Source organism: Salvelinus namaycush, unplaced genomic scaffold (genome assembly GCF_016432855.1).
Source record: "Salvelinus namaycush isolate Seneca unplaced genomic scaffold, SaNama_1.0 Scaffold2134, whole genome shotgun sequence".
Classification (NCBI taxonomy): Eukaryota; Metazoa; Chordata; class Actinopteri; order Salmoniformes; family Salmonidae; genus Salvelinus; species Salvelinus namaycush.
The window spans coordinates 26,735-40,101 of NW_024058936.1; positions in this window are offsets into that span (position 1 = coordinate 26,735).

Sequence of the window (13,367 nt, forward strand, 5' to 3'; positions counted from 1 at the left end):
AGCGCTTTCGGCTTCATCTGCTAACAAGTCGCACAGTTTATGATGTCGCCTGATGCGACTATCCTTCACTGCAGGGCATTGCCCTAGAATGTGAGAGCAGGACTCCGTAGATGACAGGCAAAGGCGGCAGATTTTCGGTAAATCTCCCCTTCCCCTAGACAGGGCCTCGCGAGTTGGGTATACGTTGGCCCTTAGCTGGAGACCTGCAATATAGTGGCGCTCTCTCGATCCTAGAGTTTCAGGATTTGCCAGCCAGTGATTGCTGTTTTTGTCTCCCCCAAAGGCCTGCACCCCAATTCCTTGCGATGTCAGGTTCTGCCATCTCAAGAACTCCCCCTTCCTCCAATTCGGCGCGACTGGGTTTGCATGCTTCACCGAGTCAGCGGGGTCTGTACCCTGTACAGGTCCCTCAACCCTCTCATCGAGGGGAGGTAGACTTGTTTCATCCCCGCCGGCTCTCAGCCACATCCCAAGATACGTTTCCGGTTCCACGGTCTCGCGGGTAACTAACCGTGTAATAGCATCTTCCGAATGCCATAAGCGGTAGACCCTCCTGGCTTGGGTAGATGGGATTTGATGGGCCATCTTTACTATGCCAAGACCACCATCTTGACATCTCGAGTAAAGTAGCCCATCACAGGTACACTTCGGGAGATGTAACCAACCCTTCACTGCGCTCCTGATCATGCCATCAAGAACACTCAGGATTCCCTGCCCCAGCCCGCCATGATCAGCCTGGTAGATCATCCTTGGGATAGCATAGGCATTCAACATCTTCACCCTCTGTGAGGGTTTCAGCGACGATCGCCCAATCGACCTAATCCAGTCACGGAGTCGTTCGACAGGTTCTGGCTCCATAATGCCATACCACGGGCTCACCCTTAGACCCAGGTATGCGACCGACTCCTCCGGCCCGACCATGTGCAGCTCTTCTCCACACATTATCCAAGGCTCACAAAGGTTTATCGTCCGCACCCCCTGGATCCCCTGCGCCAGGAACCCGTGGCACTTCCTAGGCTGAATCCTCAGCCCAGTCAGTCGGCAAAATTCTTCCAGAATTTTGATGTTTCTTGCCATGCCGCTCCAAGAACTACTGACCAAGACCAAATCATCGGCAAAAGCCAGTGCCGTGATCTGCTTGTCTCCCATCCTGTATCCACTGCCGCGGCGTTCAAGGGTGTCAATCATAGGGTCAATCGCCAAATTGAACAACAGCGGAGACATCGGGTCTCCCTGTTTGACACCTACCCTCACATCAATGGGAGCTGACTCCTCTCCATTGATTTTGATTGTGGTCGTAACATCGGTGTACGAATCCCCCACGATTCCGGTGATATGTTCGTCGAGCCCTCTCCGCCTGAGCGCCTCCAAGATGTGCGAGTGGCTCACTGAGTCAAACGCACGCGCAAAATCCACCAACACCACGGCCAACATCTCGCCCTTGGCCCTGCTACTCCCGATTAGACCCCCCAAGATCATCAGGTTTTCCGAACACCCAGGTGAGGAAATAAATCCTCTCTGACGCGGGCTAATGGGGCACGCCCGCGCCAGTCTGTGCGTCAGAATGCGAGAGTATAACCTCAACACCACCGACCCGATAGTGATGGGTCTCCACCCAGCCATCTGAGTGAGCAAAATCGGGTCATCGGTCTTGGGTATCAAAGTAGTTCTGCACTTCTTGAATGGCCCAGGCAGGGTGCCCGTCGTCAACCACACAGAAAACATCACCGCCAGTCTGGCACCAGTGGGATCCCACTCCACCAACGACTTCTTCGTTATGCCATCCGGCCCTGCCGCTGTACCGTTCTTAATTGCCCCCAGGTTTTCTTTCACTTCAACCGCTGAGATCAGTGACCGGAATTCCCCACCGTCCGCCTCTCCCCTCGCACCAAATTGTCCAAGTCCATAAAACTCCTCGGACGCCTCCCATCGACTTTTGAATGCCATAGCAATCTCAGGTGATGGGGAGGACGCCTCTCCTCTTCTTTTACCATCAAGAATAAGTTTTGCGAGTCTGGGTCGGTTGTTATCGTACAGGAATTGCTTTCTCCCGTACCCCAGTGGTTTCACATACTTCTTTCTTTCATTTGGTAAACTTGACTTGCTCTCTCTTGACGGGTTTAGCCGACCATGGGACTCCGATCCCCTCCCCAGCAGCCGCTGCAATTCCAGGGCCGACGTATTGAGCAAGCTAGAGTCTTGCTCGACCCCCCTTAGGGACAATGTGACTTTACCAATCTCCACACCATCATTGGTAGCACCCCCATTCATCTTACCGCGGAGAATCCCGCGGATAGTGTCAGGGGATGTTGATGGTGTGCTCGGTTTGGACAGCCAAATGATAAGATTGCTCTCATCATCAGCCTCCTTGGTTTTATCACCCGTTATCCTCCCACATCTCATTCTACGTCTTTTCTCCCTCACCTGTTCAGCGGTTTTTTCATTTCCCAAGCCAACCGCGATTAGCTTGTTGATGTTTTGTCTTCCAACCAGCTCCACGCTCAACCTCTCCATCTCTTTTACTTCCCACTCGCTCCACCTTCCTGCTGCACTTTTCTTTCCCGTCACTTTTGCTGACCTCTCGCTCTCCTTCTCCTTACAATACAGAGCAATGTGTTTGTGCCTTTTGTGCTGAGTCAGCCCCATAGCCGTTGTAAATCTTTCCCGACATTGGCCACACACGTGGTCGCTGTCAGATTCCATCCGGGTCTCTGCCTTACCCCTACACTTAGGGGTATGGCAGGAGATGGAGTGGCTATTTTCGCTTGACTTCCCGCACATCCGACACACAAAGATCACCCGGACCGCTGAGTGAAACACCGAATAGTGCTTCACCGCGCTCCCAACGGTCCTGAGTCGCTCGTTACACTTGCCACATCCCAGGTCTTGGATGGGAAGAGAGATCAGCAGGGTACTTAGTGCATCCTTCCTTATTGAGCTGCTGGTTGGGACATTTTTCACCGCTAGAACAGGTTGTGGTGGCTTCACGACACTACCATCCCCATCCTTTGATCCTGGGGTGGGTGTCTTTGGTTTGCCGACACACTGAGGGGCCACCGAGCCCACGTCCGCCCTCACCATCGGCTCATCAGGCAGATCTGGGTCCGAGGCATGAGATTTATCCTGAGAGGATATGTTTTCGCAAATTACTAATTTGCGAGGAGGAGACTCCTCCCCCTCAGGTCCGGAACTCCACGACCTGCTACGTTTCCGGCAATGCTCGGATCGGTAGTTAACCTTTACACTCCCATTTTTATCTCCCGACATTCTTTCGTTTTCCGTTCTCTTTCTTATCGCTCACCAAGCTTTGCTTCTACCACACTTGTCCTTGGCGTAACATGTGCGTGTTCGTCTTTGTTAACCCAGTTCGAACCATCTGGGGTGTGATACGCATCGAAGCGTATACCTGGTAATCAAGTGGATAGGATTCGGTCCCGCAACCACCTGTCTTCCTTCAATTCCTTCACCCATCCGCACAACGTGGCACGAGCATATTGAAACTTCGCCAGGAAAAAGCCCAGAAGGTCTGGGGGGCCCTACCAGCGGGTCCCACCTCACAACTAGCCCACCATCAGCAGTGTCTCTCCACACTCGCACCCCGGTACCACATGCGAGGATCAGCAGAGGCCCTACCAGCGGGTCTCCCTTCACCCCCATGCCCTTCCTTTCATCTCCTTTGATCTTACTTACATTCTAGAGTTCCCCCAAACGGCCTGGGCAAGGTCGCATGGGTTTTGGATCTGATAAATGCACGCATCCCCGGAGGTCAGCATTCGTTGGCATGTATTAGCTCTAGAATTGCCACAGTTATCCAAGTAACGTTGGAGCGATCAAAGGAACCATAACTGATTTAATGAGCCATTCGCAGTTTCACTGTACCGGCCGTGTGTACTTAGACTTGCATGGCTTAATCTTTGAGACAAGCATATGCTACTGGCAGGATCAACCAGGTAGCCACTCACAACGTAGATGTTGTACCTGGGCACACTAAGCAAAGAACGACCAGGAACCAGTCCTATCCCGTCAGGGAGGAGGACCTGGTGCAATCCACCGTGCGCCCAGCGGGACGCCCTGAACTGCCCATGGCCGGATGTGCCACAGGTGCCGGGGCACCGCTCGAGAGGTCGCTTGTCTAGCCGGAGGGCTATGCCGCTCGTCTAGCCGGAGGGCTTATTCGGAAGGCCATCAACTGAACCATGGGGGCTCTCCCGATAGTTGTCAGTGCCACGGGGCGGGAGGAACATTCCGGCTGAACACCAGCACGTATGCCGGCCGCCAGGTGCCCTCCCAGGTGCATCTAATTCGGGGCTAATCTAGAGCTGGTCCCCCTAGACGGCCTGACGGTCGAATGGGTTTAGGTTCTGGAAAATGCACGCATCCGCGGAGGTCGCCGCTCGTCTGGCCGGAGGGCTTATTCGGAATGCCATCAACTTAGATGTTGGACCTGAGCGCCAAGCGTATTGTTGTCCAGAATGCCGATCCTCAGCGAGCGAGAGGGGGCCCTGTACTGTAATCCACCGTGCGGCCAGCGGGACGCCCTGAACTACCCATGGCCGGAGGTGCCACAGGGCCCAGGGCACCGCTCTTAAGGTCCAATGCCACAGCACCGCCTATAAGATCGCGAATCTAGCCTGATGGCTTATTCGGGAGGCCATCAACTGAACCGCGGGGTAACCACAACCATAACCAGACCACTCAGGGTCAGTATATGGGAAGATATTTGTGAAGACAGGGTTTGAGAAATTGTGTCTCTGGCGCCGGTGCGTTGCGGGATGAACGTCACCTCATGCATCACTGCCTGGGTGGGTCACTCCCCGCACCGGAACACCAATGTAGGGCCACTAGGTCAGACGGGTCGGCTGGATCTCGCTCGGACGGTGCGCGGCTGAAGCATATCGAAATACGGGGTGAACCGTATACGATAGGGGCTCCCCCGATAGAGGCAAATCCACATGGGGCGGGAGGAACACACCGGCTGAACACCAGCACGTATGCCGGCCGCCAGGTGCCCTCCCAGGTGGATATCGAATGCAAATCGGTCTGAAGAACATGAACTACCTGGACAACAGAGGAGAACCATGGAGACCCAACGTGAACCAAATCCGCCCACCACCAAGCTGGGACATTTGGAACAAAAGTTAGGACAAATCGGGCGCCGAAGGGTTGGAATAACACCCTAAATCGGGCGCCGAAGGGCTGGAATAACACCCTAAATCGGGCGCCGAAGGGTTGGAATAACACCCTAAATCGGGCGCCGAAGGGCTGGAATAACACCCTAAATCGGGCACCGAAGGGTTGGGAATCACCCTAAATCGGTCGCCGGAGGTAAAAGGTCCAAGGGACCATGGTTCCGAGGGTCTCACATCCCTCAAACGTGTCCGTTTCACGTTTCCTAATCGGACTGAGCAGTTTGCCACCACCGCCGATTCTCTAGGACATGGAAGTCCTGTTGTCAAAAGTCAGGTTTCTCAAATCGCGCCGGTACCTGTCTGGTCCACCCACCAGGGAGTGTGTCATCGCCGGACAGGCCGAATTATCGAAAAAAGGCGTGTCAATCGATAGATTTCAATGTGCTCCGATTTTTTGCCAAAAGTTTGTGGACACTAAAACCGTTAAAACGTTAATAACACAAAAAATACAACTCCGATCTGGTTGAGGTTTTTTTTGCACGAAAGGGTACAAATAGACGAACATTTTCATCTAATTATAACCGTTTTTCTATAAAACATTTTAATAGAAAATCGTGTTTTAATGTTTTGGGGAAAAAAATCACTTGCCTGTACAATAGATTCCTATGGTTCCGAAATTTTTTTTACAGTGGATAACTGTTGACCATCACGAGAGAGGGTATGAGCCAAAATTTGGGGCATCTAGCCCATCGGGAATTATGTTTTATCATTATTTCAAGATTTCGGGAATTGGTCGAAAAAGTGACAGAGTGCCACTGCCGTGCACCTGGTATTATTTTTGGGTTACCAGGTGCATATTTTTATAATGGTTTTAAATGATTTTAGATAGGCTACATACCTCAATACCCTATATGGAACAACCATACTACGGACCCAAGTCAGTTGGGGCCGGCCTGAGTGATTTATGAAGCTTTTAAAAAATGTCTGTACTCATCCTCCCTTCTGTGCACCTGGTATTATTTTTGGGTTACCAGGTGCTCCTATTGAAATCGAATGAGTGCACCTGGTATTATTTTTGGGTTACCAGGTGCTGCTATTGAAATCGAATGAAAATGATTTTAAATGGCCTGCAGACACCCATGCCCGCTATGGGAGCACCATACTATGGGCACAAGTCAGTGGGGGCCGGCCTGAGGGATTTATGGAGCTTTTCAAAAAAGGTCCGAAAATATTCTATGTTGAACTACTCAGGAAAAACGGCTAAGTGCCCTCTTTTGGGTTACCAGGTGCTCCTATTCTAATCGAATGAAAATGAATTTAAATGACCTGCAGACACCCATGCCCGCTATGGGAGCACCATACTATGGGCACAAGTCAGTGGGCACCGGCCTAAGGGATTTATGGAGCTTTTATATAAAATGTCTGTACTCATCCTCCCCTCCGTGCACCTGGTATTATTTTTGGGTTACCAGGTGCTCCTATTCTAATCGAATGAAAATGAATTTAAATGACCTGCAGACACCCATGCCCGCTATGGGAGCACCATACTATGGGCACAAGTCAGTGGGCACCGGCCTAAGGGATTTATGGAGCTTTTCAAAAATAAGGTCTGAATACTTTCTATGTTGAACTACTCAGGAAAAACGACAGAGTGCCCACTTTTTGGGTTACCAGGTGCCCCTATTTAAATCGAATGAAAACGAATTTAAATGACCTGCAGACACCCATGCCCGCTATGGGAGCACCATACTACGGGCACAAGTCAGTAGGCACCGGCCTAAAGGATTTATGGAGCTTTTCAAAAATGTATGTAGTCACCCGCACTACTGACACCACCTTATGTTAGTTTGGGTTACCAGGTGCCGCTATTGAAATCGAATGAAAACGACTTTTAAGGGCCTGCCCACACCCATGCCCGATATGGGAGCACCATACTACGGGCACAAGTCAGTGGCCACCGGCCTAAGGGATTTATGGAGCTTTTCAAAAAAAGTCCGAAAATATTCTATGTTGAATTATTCAGGAAAAACGACAGAGTGCCCTCTTTTTGGGTTACCAGGTGCCCCTATTGAAATCGAATGAAAACGACTTTTAAGGGCCTGCCCACGCCCATGCCCGATATGGGAGCACCATAGTAGGGGTCCAAGTCAGTAGGCACCGGCCTAAGGGATTTATGGAGCTTTTCAAAAAAAGTCCGAAAATATTCTATGTTGAACTATTCAGGAAAAACGACAGAGTGCCCTCTTTTTGGGTTACCAGGTGCCGCTATTGAAATCGAATGAAAATGACTTTTAAGGGCCTGCCCACACCCATGCCCGATATGGGAGCACCATAGTAGGGGTCCAAGTCAGTAGGCACCGGCCTAAGGGATTTATGGAGCTTTTCAAAAAAAGTCCGAAAATATTCTATGTTGAACTATTCAGGAAAAACGACAGAGTGCCCTCTTTTTGGGTTACCAGGTGCCGCTATTGAAATCGAATGAAAATGACTTTTAAGGGCCTGCCCACACCCATGCCCGATATGGGAGCACCATAGTAGGGGTCCAAGTCAGTAGGCACCGGCCTAAGGGATTTATGGAGCTTTTCAAAAAAAGTCCGAAAATATTCTATGTTGAACTATTCAGGAAAAACGACAGAGTGCCCTCTTTTTGGGTTACCAGGTGCCGCTATTGAAATCGAATGAAAATGACTTTTAAGGGCCTGCCCACACCCATGCCCGATATGGGAGCACCATAGTAGGGGTCCAAGTCAGTAGGCACCGGCCTAAGGGATTTATGGAGCTTTTCAAAAAAAGTCCGAAAATATTCTATGTTGAATTATTCAGGAAAAACGACAGAGTGCCCTCTTTTTGGGTTACCAGGTGCCGCTATTGAAATCGAATGAAAACGACTTTTAAGGGCCTGCCCACGCCCATGCCCGATATGGGAGCACCATAGTAGGGGTCCAAGTCAGTAGGCACCGGCCTAAGGGATTTATGGAACTTTTCAAAAAAAGTCCGAAAATATTCTATGTTGAACTATTCAGGAAAAACGACAGAGTGCCCTCTTTTTGGGTTACCAGGTGCCGCTATTGAAATCGAATGAAAATGACTTTTAAGGGCCTGCCCACACCCATGCCCGATATGGGAGCACCATAGTAGGGGTCCAAGTCAGTAGGCACCGGCCTAAGGGATTTATGGAGCTTTTCAAAAAAAGTCCGAAAATATTCTATGTTGAACTATTCAGGAAAAACGACAGAGTGCCCTCTTTTTGGGTTACCAGGTGCCGCTATTGAAATCGAATGAAAACTGACTTTTAAGGGCCTGCCCACGCCCATGCCCGATATGGGAGCACCATAGTAGGGGTCCAAGTCAGTAGGCACCGGCCTAAGGGATTTATGGAGCTTTTCAAAAAAAGTCCGAAAATATTCTATGTTGAACTATTCAGGAAAAACGACAGAGTGCCCTCTTTTTGGGTTACCAGGTGCCGCTATTGAAATCGAATGAAAATGACTTTTAAGGGCCTGCCCACGCCCATGCCCGATATGGGAGCACCATAGTAGGGGTCCAAGTCAGTAGGCACCGGCCTAAGGGATTTATGGAGCTTTTCAAAAAAAGTCCGAAAATATTCTATGTTGAATTATTCAGGAAAAACGACAGAGTGCCCTCTTTTTGGGTTACCAGGTGCCCCTATTGAAATCGAATGAAAACGACTTTTAAGGGCCTGCCCACGCCCATGCCCGATATGGGAGCACCATAGTAGGGGTCCAAGTCAGTAGGCACCGGCCTAAGGGATTTATGGAGCTTTTCAAAAAAAGTCCGAAAATATTCTATGTTGAACTATTCAGGAAAAACGACAGAGTGCCCTCTTTTTGGGTTACCAGGTGCCGCTATTGAAATCGAATGAAAACGACTTTTAAGGGCCTGCCCACGCCCATGCCCGATATGGGAGCACCATAGTAGGGGTCCAAGTCAGTAGGCACCGGCCTAAGGGATTTATGGAGCTTTTCAAAAAAAGTCCGAAAATATTCTATGTTGAATTATTCAGGAAAAACGACAGAGTGCCCTCTTTTTGGGTTACCAGGTGCCCCTATTGAAATCGAATGAAAACGACTTTTAAGGGCCTGCCCACGCCCATGCCCGATATGGGAGCACCATAGTAGGGGTCCAAGTCAGTAGGCACCGGCCTAAGGGATTTATGGAGCTTTTCAAAAATAGTCCGAAAATATTCTATGTTGAACTATTCAGGAAAAACGGCTATGTGCCCTCTTTTTGGGTTACCAGGTGCTGCTATTGAAATCGATCCTCACTACTGACACCACCTTATGTTAGTTTGGGTTACCAGGTGCTGCTATTGAAATCGAATGAAAATGATTTTAAATGGCCTGCAGACACCCATGCCCGCTATGGGAGCACCATACTATGGGCACAAGTCAGTGGGGGCCGGCCTGAGGGATTTATGGAGCTTTTCAAAAAAGGTCCGAAAATATTCTATGTTGAACTACTCAGGAAAAACGGCTAAGTGCCCTCTTTTGGGTTACCAGGTGCTCCTATTCTAATCGAATGAAAATGAATTTAAATGACCTGCAGACACCCATGCCCGCTATGGGAGCACCATACTATGGGCACAAGTCAGTGGGCACCGGCCTAAGGGATTTATGGAGCTTTTATATAAAATGTCTGTACTCATCCTCCCCTCCGTGCACCTGGTATTATTTTTGGGTTACCAGGTGCTCCTATTCTAATCGAATGAAAATGAATTTAAATGACCTGCAGACACCCATGCCCGCTATGGGAGCACCATACTATGGGCACAAGTCAGTGGGCACCGGCCTAAGGGATTTATGGAGCTTTTCAAAAATAAGGTCTGAATACTTTCTATGTTGAACTACTCAGGAAAAACGACAGAGTGCCCACTTTTTGGGTTACCAGGTGCCCCTATTTAAATCGAATGAAAACGAATTTAAATGACCTGCAGACACCCATGCCCGCTATGGGAGCACCATACTACGGGCACAAGTCAGTAGGCACCGGCCTAAAGGATTTATGGAGCTTTTATATAAAAGGTCTGTCCGCATCCTCACTACTGACACCACCTTATGTTAGTTTGGGTTACCAGGTGCTGCTACAGAAATCGAATGAAAATGACTTTTAAGGGCCTGCCCACACCCATGCCCGATATGGGAGCACCATACTACGGGCACAAGTCAGTGGCCACCGGCCTAAGGGATTTATGGAGCTTTTATATAAAATGTCTGTACTCATCCTCCCCTCCGTGCACCTGGTATTATTTTTGGGTTACCAGGTGCTCCCATTCTAATCGAATGAGTGCACCTGGTATTATTTTTGGGTTACTAGGTGCTCCTATTGAAATCGAATGAAAATGACACACAAAGACAAGGATTAATTGCAAAAAATATTGTATTTATTTAGAGTTATTCATGGATTGATTTGTCCCTCAATTAGTCTCCGAGCCTGGCTTGCATTATGAGGCAAATTATGGGAACGGTAGTAGCGTGCCTGCGTCTCCAGGGAGTGACACATGTGGTCAGCCACAGTTCCACGGTCTGTAAGCGACCCAAGATTAAAGTTTAATGTGGCAATGCTTCTTCGAATTGTACCAAATGTCACTTTCCTTCCAATGCCAAACTCTGCAAAAATCTTACCCACACAATCACAGAGATTACCGTATGGTTTACCAGAGCATGTGAAAAAGAAGAGTGTTGTGTCTGGGGTCATTCCACTCAGATGAGGCCTGATCCGATGGAATCGTTGAAGCCAAGTGTATTCCTCATCAGATATAACAATTCTGCACTCCCCGAAGCTGTAGTTAGTTTTGTGGCTTGCTACAGTCATTTGATAAACCCCACTTTCATTGGTTATTTCATTGAAATCACTCTCACCGAACATGGTGACTGGGGATCGTCGAGTTCCATTAAAAGTCGCCAACCGGCTGGACATGAGAGCCGCAAACCTGCGTCTGTCAGATGAGGTGGCTCGGACTTCCAGCCTGCTGAGAACAGAAGGAATAGATGCATTGCTTAGCTCCAAAAATCGTTTTAACTCCGCAGCGCTGAGCACCTCGTCCCTGCAGCGTCTGCGAAATTGTGCCATGTGCGTTGCCAGGCTCTGCCTAGAATCCCTGTCTATCTTTGCCAAGCAGAGTAACAATTTGCGAATTACACTGGCTTTAGCTTGCAGACCATTCGGCCGGAACTGAATAAGATATTTCAGGAAACTTCTAACATCTGATCGGTATAGTTTTAATGTGGATGGTGCCAAACTACGGCCTTCACATGTCCGGTACCACTCATACACACGCATGTAGTTGTCCAGAAAACACAGGCCTTCATCGGATTTGTCCTCGGACATAATGCGGAGGAATTCCCGTACTCGTGACAGACTGGTGTGACTATTGTCTATTCTTTTAACTGAAGGGTTAATACCCTTAATATAGGTAGCATATTCATTCAAAATGACATCACTCAAACCTTCAGTTGTGGACGGCACACCACCGCCGCCTCCATCACTTTCGCTATCGGTGGAAGGCGACATGACGCTGCATTGCTCCCCCGGTTCCGAGCATTGTTCACCGGTTGACTGCACCGTCGCCTGACTGGTTGACTGCACCGCTGACTGCTCACTCTCGCCACTCAGCTGCTGTTCTGCGGACAACTCACTTCCAACGCCGTTGTTAGGCTCCATACAATCCCCTGGGTAGGCCTGCTGTGTCTCAGCCGAAATCGGGCTACATTGCACGGCATGATTCCATTCCATAGATGCGTGTGTAAGTCCATGGACAGTCTTAAAATGTTTGTCTATCCGCGAAATATGCGTCTTGGTACAAAGTCCACAGTCATGTCGTTTTTGTTTGCTGTCCATAGCTAGCTTCTCTCTCCTGCCTTCCTGTGTGTATGTTTGTTAGCTTCCAACCGTCGCCTAATCAATGGCCTAATTATCACCAGGTGTGGATACAGGTGCGGCGCGAGCGGGGCACGGGCGGGGCACGGGCGGGGCAAGGGCGGGGCTGTGTCATAGCTATGCCCTGCTTAGGGCTATAGACATGAATTGTTATGCCGGAAAATAGGCACCTTGAATGGGATTCAATTCATAGAGCACTGCCCTTGGAGCCCACAGGCTCAGATGCCACATGCCACAATACCACTTCCACATACCACAATGCCACTTCCACATACCACAATGCCACTTCCACATACCACAATGCCACTTCCACATACCACAATGCCACTTACACAAGTGTCAAACGCCCCTTCACCAAGTGCCAAACGCCCCAACCCTAACCCTAACCCTAACCCTAAGAAGGTCGTAAGTTCCATCAGCAGTGCCACAGGTGCCATAGGTGCCAAACCCCTGCCTGGGTAATTTTTAAAGCTATTTAAAAAAAAAAAAATATGCCGGGCAAGAGGCACTCTGACCGGGGTAACATTAGGTGTGCACTGCCCCCCCCTGGAGCCCTGTGGCACTTGGCACTTGGCACTTGGCACTTTAAACCTTTCATAAGTGCCATAGGTGCCAGACCCCTGACTGGGTCATTTTTAAAGAATAAAGGGCTACACACATTAAATACTATGCCGGGCAAGAGGCACTCTGACCGGGGTAACATTAGGTGTGCACTGCCCCCCTGGAGCCCTGTGGCACTTGGCACTTGGCACTTGGCACTTTAAACCTTTCATAAGTGCCATAGGTGCCAGACCCCTGACTGGGTCATTTTAAATACAGGATAATAGGCTACACACATTAAATACTATGCCGGGCAAGAGGCACTCTGACCGGGGTAACATTAGGTGTGCACTGCCCCCCTGGAGCCCTGTGGCACTTGGCACTTGGCACTTGGCACTTTAAACCTTTCATAAGTGCCATAGGTGCCAGACCCCTGACTGGGTCATTTTTAAAGAATAAAGGGCTACACACATTAAATACTATGCCGGGCAAGAGGCACTCTGACCGGGGTAACATTAGGTGTGCACTGCCCCCCTGGAGCCCTGTGGCACTTGGCACTTGGCACTTGGCACTTTAAACCTTTCATAAGTGCCATAGGTGCCAGACCCCTGACTGGGTCATTTTTAAAGGATAAAGGGCTACACACATTAAATACTATGCCGGGCAAGAGGCACTCTGACCGGGGTAACATTAGGTGTGCACTGCCCCCCTGGAGCCCTGTGGCACTTGGCACTTGGCACTTGGCACTTTAAACCTTTCATAAGTGCCATAGGTGCCAGACCCCTGACTGGGTCATTTTTA